Here is a 7748-nt window from a genome sequence, read left to right as displayed (position 1 = left end):
TGCAATCCCTTCTCCTCCATTCTCCTCTCGGGATCTTGGGCACGTGCGCACACACGCCCAGCGTATTCAGCTTTTCTTATCACTATCAGACTACGACAGAATAGGGCTATTGCTCAGAAAATAAAAGAACGAAATTATCAGTTTTATTACCTATTGAGGAGTAATGAAAACTAAATGATCAGTTTCAAAATAACAAAGGCAGGTTGAGACAATGACGAATTTTTATGACCAGAGACCTGGTAAAATTGGTTAGTCACCTGAGCAAGAAAAGACTTAGGGATACTTAGTGATTTTTCAAGCTCAAAAGTCACTGTTTCTTTAAAGCCAAGCATAGCAGTACCATGGTCCCTGTTTTGGAATCCAGGGCAAGATTTATGACATAGGAGGCAATTTGGGAAAAATGCACTAGGTTTGAATGTTTAACCCTGAAAGTATACAAGGGATACTGAAGACCTCTGTGACATCGCATTCTAATCTTTAACCTTAAGCAGCCTAAAGTAAAAGATTTTAATATTTTATATTCAATTCACTAGCATGAAGGAAACTAATCTCAAGCCCAACTATAAAGCCTTTTGCTGGTTAGAGTGGAGTATAAAAATATGATCTCTATTCCTTCCCACGAAGAGTTCTGTAATACCCTAATGATAGCTCTTAGACTAGTGGTCAAAGACATTTAATTTCTTATCATTTAAAAAAATTATCATTTTAACCCTCTTGATATTTAAATGTCTTGAGGTCTAACATTCTGATAGGTCATCTGGAACCCAAAACTATCTTCTCTATTGGTATATTTTAAAATTAAGTTAATGGAATTAGTTATAAAAGTTACTTTAAAAAATCCTTCCTTGCTGGGACCAGCAGATGATGTAATGATTACATTGTTGGACCCTCACATAGTCTACCACAGTTCAAGTCCTAGACCCAGTGGCTTGAAACTCACACCCAGCATGTGTGCATACATTCCCCAAATCCTGAGAGGAGAATAGCAGAATGATGCAGAAAGGATTATGGCATGGCCATCCCAGTGGGTGATTTCTCGCTTTCTGTTTCTCAAGCTTTCTGGTGAGTGCACACACCCTGTAGCAAAAATTTCTCTTTAAAAAGAAGTCTTTCTTTGTTATCTGGATTATCTCGGGGTAAGGCTTCATTGATTACTCACTCTTTGCATTGTCTATGGATTTTAATAAGTGTATAATGGATGTGTCCTTCACTACACTATCATATAGTTTTATTCCCCCTAAAAAAACGCATGTTTCACCTATGCATCCCTCTCTATCTTCAAATCCCTGGCAAACACTGATTTTTTTTTTTTTTATCATTTGCAGAGATTAGAATTTTCCACAATGTCGTACAGTTGGAATAATATAAAATGTTGTCTTTCTATGTTGGCTTCTTCCACTTAGCAGTAGGCATTGAAGTTTTCTCCATGTCATTTTCTGACTCAATAGCTCATTTTTTAAAATCACAAAATGGCATAGCCATACTTCTGTACAATTTGTTTCTCCATTCACCTGTTGAAGAACATTGTTGGTTGCTTCCAATTTTTGTCATTTAAGAACGAAGTGGCTACATACATCCTGTATAGGTCTTTATGATGACATAAGTTTTGAATCATCTGGGTAGTTACCGAGAAGAATGACTGCTGGATCGTATAGTAAGACTAGCGTTAGTTTTCTAAGAAACTGCCAAACTGTCTTCCTAGGTGGCTGTACCATTTTGAATTTATACCAGAAATAAATGAGTTTCTATTTCTCCATAGCCTTGTTAGCATTCGGTATTGTCAATGTTTGGGATTTCAGTCACTATGAAATGTGCATGGTGATGTTACATTATTTAAATTTGTAATCCCCTAACAATAAATGATGTTGAAAATTTTTTCATATGCTTATTTTTAATTTGTATATCTTTTTTGGTGTGGAGTCTGTTGAGATTTCTTGCCCTTTTTAAATATGGGTTATTTGTTTTATAATTGTTGAGTTAAAACTTTTTTTGTATATTTTGACTACCAGTCCTCTATTAGATATTTATAAGAGATTAATGTAATATTATTATTTTTAATTTGCCATAGGGCACATGTGCTCATAAGAGAGAGTCAGAGAGAGAGACAGAAAGAGGGAAAGTGAGAAAGCAAGCCTCAAGGTCCAGGACTCCAACAGTGATCGACTATGTGGGAGTCCAGAGTCTTAACTACTACGCCACCTGCTAGTCTCTATCAGATATATATTTTGCAAATAGTTTCCTTTTTTGTGGGTTATCTTTTCTTTCTCTTAACAATATATTTTACAGAACAAAATTTTAATGATGCCCAACTTCTTAATTTTATCTTTCATGGATCATGTTTTTGATGTATTTTCTAAAGTCACTGCCAGCCCCAAGGTTGTCTAGATTTTTCTCTCCATTATCTTCTAGGAGTGCTGCAGATTCACATTTATACGTAGGTCTATGATTCATCTGAGTTAATACCTAGAAGTAAAAAGTATATAGTTAATACCTAGAAGTAAAAATAGTCTTTGGGTATTTTTTTTAATCGATACGTGGATGTCCAGTTGTTTCAGGGTCATTTGTTGGTATACTTAAGTAAAGAGAAGACAATTAAAAACCATATGAATTGGGGTAGGTGGCATGGTGGTTAGGAGTGCTGGACTCCACATGGCTGACCATGGTTCAAGTCTGGACCTGGTACCCTTTCTCTCTCTCTCTCTTTCTCTTTCTCTCTCTCTGTCCCTATCTGGTCAAATTAAAATAAATAAATAAAGTTAAAGAAAATAATTCTGAAACACACACACACAAAAATAAGGGCCAGCAGGGGGTATGGTAGTTAAAGGTGCTAGACTCCCACATGGTCAACCATGGTTCGAGTCTAGACCTGGTGGCTTACTTTCCCACTTTCTCTCTGTTGTTCTCTTTCTGTCTCTCTCTGGTGAGCATACAAGCACTATAGCAAATTTAAATAATAATAATAATTATTATTATCATTTTTATAAATAAAATTAAATATTTCTTCTTAAAAAACCCACACAAGTAGATGGCCATTTTTCTTAAGTAATGTTGTCATGTGGAGTTATACATGCATTTTGTGAAACCTGTGTTTTTCTTGATTTCCACTGATCTGAAAGAGCTTAAATTTGAAAGAAGAAAATGAATGGAAGAAACAATCAATTAAGGACCTAAGGGATCATCATGTATGGTTTGAGACTAAATATGGAGAGAGTCCAGACAATTTGTGAGAAAATGGTGAAAAAAGAGACGGGGAGTTCTCGTGACCTTAGATCTCTCCCGGCTTCCACACAGGGCATGAAACATTTAGGCACAGCAAGGTGTGAGGCTCAGCAATCGCCCTCTGTCTGCAAACAACCATTATCAATGGAATTCACCCATGACCCCAATAGGACTCAAATTGCGCATCTTCTAATTGCTCTGTTATCCTCCCTATGGGGAGAAATATTCTGCACAATCATCAAAAGTCATGAACTTGACCTTGGAGATCTTTGCTACAAAGCCCACACAATGTACTTTTGTAAGAAGCTATGTTCCATGTCAAACTCATATTAGAGTTCTGAGGCTACCCAGAGGTAAAATTCTTCAAGACCAGATAATAGTCCACAAGTCAGACTATCTTTGCAGGCAACCCTGTTTCAAGTGAAATCTTTTTTCAAACCATCAAGGACTGGTTCCAAGTCCATTCGAAGGCAGACGTAACAGCTACAATACAGACTACAGAGAAGTTTGGCTTTGTAGGCCATAACAGTTGAACAACGCAGGCTAATGTACCTTACTAATACTTGACCAGTATTAGTATGGCATATATGTTTGCATCTGAATATTTTTCCAGATATTCTTTATGTATGTAGCACTTTATGATAGTGTACTATTGATAAGTATTTTCCTGGTACTCTGAGCACAGCTATATCACTCGCAGCCAGAGGAAGGCTAGTTTGCCAGTCTGCCCTACACACTTCAGCCAGTTAGCAGTGAGTCACATTATCTTGAAGTAAGCAGATGTGCAACGCTTGTTGTGTCTTCTTCTGTGGTCTCATCTCCTATCGATTTGTGTCTGGTGAACAGTTTGATCCACAATGGCTGACAAAAGGTGTATGACAATAGCACCAGACATACCAATACCTAATATTTATTAAATTACATATAAAATGTATTAGATATAAAGTGTATTAAATTAGATATAAAAATGTAAGGCAACATAGGACCAGCAGATGGCATAATGGTTCCGTCACTGGACTTCCACATAGTTGACCATGGTTTGAATCCCAGACTGGTGGTTTAAAACATGTTGGGCATGTGTGCATGAGTGTCCAGGATCCCTAGAGGAGAAGAGATTGTGGCATGGCCATCCCCCCTGGACGGTGAGTTCTCGCTTTCTGTCTCTCTGCCTTTCTCTGTCTCTACAGCGAGTGCATGCTCTCTAGAGCACAAAAGCTCTCTAAAAAACAATGTAAAGCAACTCAAAGGCTCTTTGAGGAAAAGGTTGAGAAAAAGAGGCTAGAAATCAATAGACTATTGAGGAATAACAGAAGCCATTGGGCATTAATGATGAAGGTTAATGAGACCCTACCTCCAGCCTACAAAATGGATCAATGTATATATAAAAGGTGGAAGAACTCAGCTCAAGGCACATCAGAACCTGAGGTTTGGAAAGAAAGAGGGAAGTTCAGGAGCCTCTCCAAACGCCTATACTAAAATGGTCAAATATTTGTTCTTCCAAAGTCATGACACATTTTTGCATAGAAAAATACATCATGACTTTTCCGACGACCCAGTACAATGCTGATTAGTTCCTGTACTCATGCCTAAGAATACCTATTCTTGTCAAGCAGCATCATTTTGTGCTGTCCATGCCATAGGAAGAACTGTATTTTGAAGCCTATATTAATGCTAGCTGCTACAACAAACAACTCCATATTACTTAATGCTGGCTGCTATGACAAACATCTCCAATCTAGCAAGAGTTTATTTCTTCATTATGCAAAGTCTAATATGGATGCCCCAGGACACACAGCTCTCTTACATGGATTTCTACTAAGCAAGAATGATAAATCCAATTCCTCCAAATATGAATAGTTCTCTTCCAAGGTTTGAAATCTATTACTTCCAGTGGATGAGAAAAGAGAGCATGTGAGTCACATGGGATGTTTGATGGCCAGACCCGAGAGTGAAGAACATCACTACTGCCCATTCTGCTATCCAGAATTAGTCCTGTGAACCCACTTAGATCCAAAGTAACTGAGCAGTACTCAATTTCTTTCTGTCCCACAGAAAAATGAAGCAGTGTTGTATACCCATGATATTATCTCTGCCATGTGCCTCAGTCAATTTTTGCTTTCTCCTTTGGTTTTTTTCATTTGTTTATTTGTTTTGTTTTTTCAAGGTTTTTTTTTTTTTTGCCCTAGAGTACATGCACTTCCTGGAGAGAGACAGTGAGAGGAAACTGAGAAATAATCTCCTGGGCAGCTGGCCCCACCACAATCCCTTCTCCTCCTTTCTCCTCTTAGAATGTTGGGCATGCATACACATGCACCTGGCCTGATCCAGGACTTGAACCATGGTCAGTCATGTGGGAGTCTAGCACCTTAACCACTATGTCACTTGCTGCCCCTCCATTTCCTTCCTATTTCTTTTTTTTGGAGAGATTTTTGCTATAGGGCGTGTGTGCTCACCAGAAAAAGAGAGATAGGGAGACAGAAAGCGAGAAATTACCCCTCAGGGAGGCTATCCACACCTCAATCCCTTCTCCATTCTCCTCTTGGGATCCTGGGCACGCATGCACATGCACCCGGCTTGAGTTTAAGCCACTGGGTCCAGGACTCAAACCTTGGCCAACTACATGGGAGTCTAGCGACATACCATTACACCAACTGCTGTTCCCCCTTCCTACTTTTAAACATGTATTGAGTATCTCCTAAGTGCCAGTCCCTGGTGCCAGTGCTCTAGAAATTAGCAGGAGGTTTAGCCAAGGTGTTGTGCGTACTGCTAAGATGCTGCTACTGAAAGGCCAAGCCACATGGAAGGCCAGGACTAGATCCCCAGCTCAACCACACAGGCCAGGAGATGGCATGTGCCAGTAGTCCTAACCATAAAAATATAATAATAATAGTAATTTTTTTAAAGTAGAAACATTTCCACAATGGGTGACACCCAGCTTTCGATCTTTATTAAAATTCAATTAAATTTGGAATAGACCAGAAAATAGGTCAGTGAACTATGAGGGTAGATGAGGTTGCACAAGAAGAATAGGCAGAGAGAGAAGAGTTGTCAGAGCATCAGAGACGGGAGGGGTTGGTCCCAGGGGACCGTGAGATGGACCATCAGAGTAAAAGGCATAGCTGGTATGCCCTTGGAACTCATCAATGACGTGAGAGCACGTTCAGCAAGATGGAGGACTTAAGCAGGTAGGCTGAGGTGGAGGAGGGAGAGGGAGGCAAAAACCCAGGGACCTGAGACAAGTAGATGGCATAATGGTTACATTGCTGGACTCCCACATAGTAGATCATGGTTCGAATTCTGGAGCCAGTAGCTTTAACTCATGCCAGGTGCATGTGCATGCCTACTCAAGATACCAAGAGGAGATTGGAGGAGAAGGGATAGCAGTATGGCCATCTCCCCAGGGCAGGTGATTTCTTGTTTTCTGTCTGTCTCTCTCTTTCATTCCTGTAAGTACATGTGCCCTATAGCAAAAAAATCTCTCTTAAAACAAAACAAAACAAAACAAAACAAAATAGGGGCTTGAACATACAGGACACTCTCAAGAACTTTGGCATAAACAGGAGGAGAGAGGTCCATCAGCCCGTAACCAGAGAGGATTTAAGGATAAGGGAGGATTTTACTTTATGTTGTTTTTATTTTTTTAAGATGGAAGAGAAAACTCCTGAATAGTAGAAAGGAAAGATCTTATTGGTTGAGAGAAGTTGAGGCTACAGGAAAAAATGGGGAAACCCTTTAATTTCTCAAAGAATAATAAAAGTAATACATACTCATGTGAGTAACACAGAAGTAAGTAAAGTAAAAACTAGGCCCCATCCCCTCCCCTAGGACCTATCACACTTGGTCTCACAAGTTATCACAATTCACTCCATTATTTTTCCTTAGTACTTATAAAAGATTACCATTTTAGGTAGCTCTCCTGTTTATTATGTTTGGTGTGCATCTCCCTGAATGAAAGTTTAAGCTCTACAAGGCAGATTTTTTTTTTTCTTTTTTCAGTTCACTGCTTGGCACACAGTATAAACTCAATAAATATCTGTTTTAACAAATTAATGTTGCATATCCTGGATTTTTCTGCACAGAACAATAGGGTTTACAACATACACTATTGTGCAACTGTCTTTTTCTTTGAAGAATTAATTTATTTGACTTTTAATTTTTTTTAGTTTGACCAGAGAGGAAGAAAGAGACAGAGTGATAGAGAGAGATGGAAAGTGAGAAAGCAAGCTGCCAGGTCCAGGACTCAAACTACGGTCAGCCACATGGGAGTCTAGCATCCTTAACCATCATGCCACACTTTCTTTTTTAACACACTATGGCTATAAATGGAATAGAGATCTACTTTACTCATTCAGTTATATAAAATGGCAATACCAAGATTTTTTTTTTTAGAGAGAGATTTTTACTATAGGATGCGTGCACTCTCTGGAGAGACACAGAGAGACAGAGAAACAGAGAGAAATCACTCCTCATGGGGGATAGCCACACTATAATCCCTTCTCCTCCATTCTCCGCTCAGGACCTTAGGCACA

At 38.9% G+C, this 7748-nt stretch overlaps 1 long non-coding RNA gene across 1 annotated transcript in view; it reads right to left on the bottom strand.

Annotated features, from left to right (window-relative positions):
- Nucleotides 1-2251: 2251 nt before the first annotated feature.
- Nucleotides 2252-7748, bottom strand: part of LOC102484481 (uncharacterized) — a 279187-nt gene continuing 273690 nt past the window's right edge. Inside the window, exon 5 of the long non-coding RNA XR_335072.3 lies at nt 2252-2463. This is a non-coding gene — a long non-coding RNA (uncharacterized LOC102484481). The remainder of the gene's footprint in view (nt 2464-7748) is intronic.

This window comes from Tupaia chinensis, unplaced genomic scaffold (genome assembly GCF_000334495.1).
Source record: "Tupaia chinensis unplaced genomic scaffold, TupChi_1.0 Scaffold000333_1, whole genome shotgun sequence".
In the NCBI taxonomy this organism is placed as follows: Eukaryota; Metazoa; Chordata; class Mammalia; order Scandentia; family Tupaiidae; genus Tupaia; species Tupaia belangeri.
The sequence above is the reverse complement of the archived record's forward strand: the minus strand, read 5'-3'. Positions and strand labels throughout refer to the sequence as shown.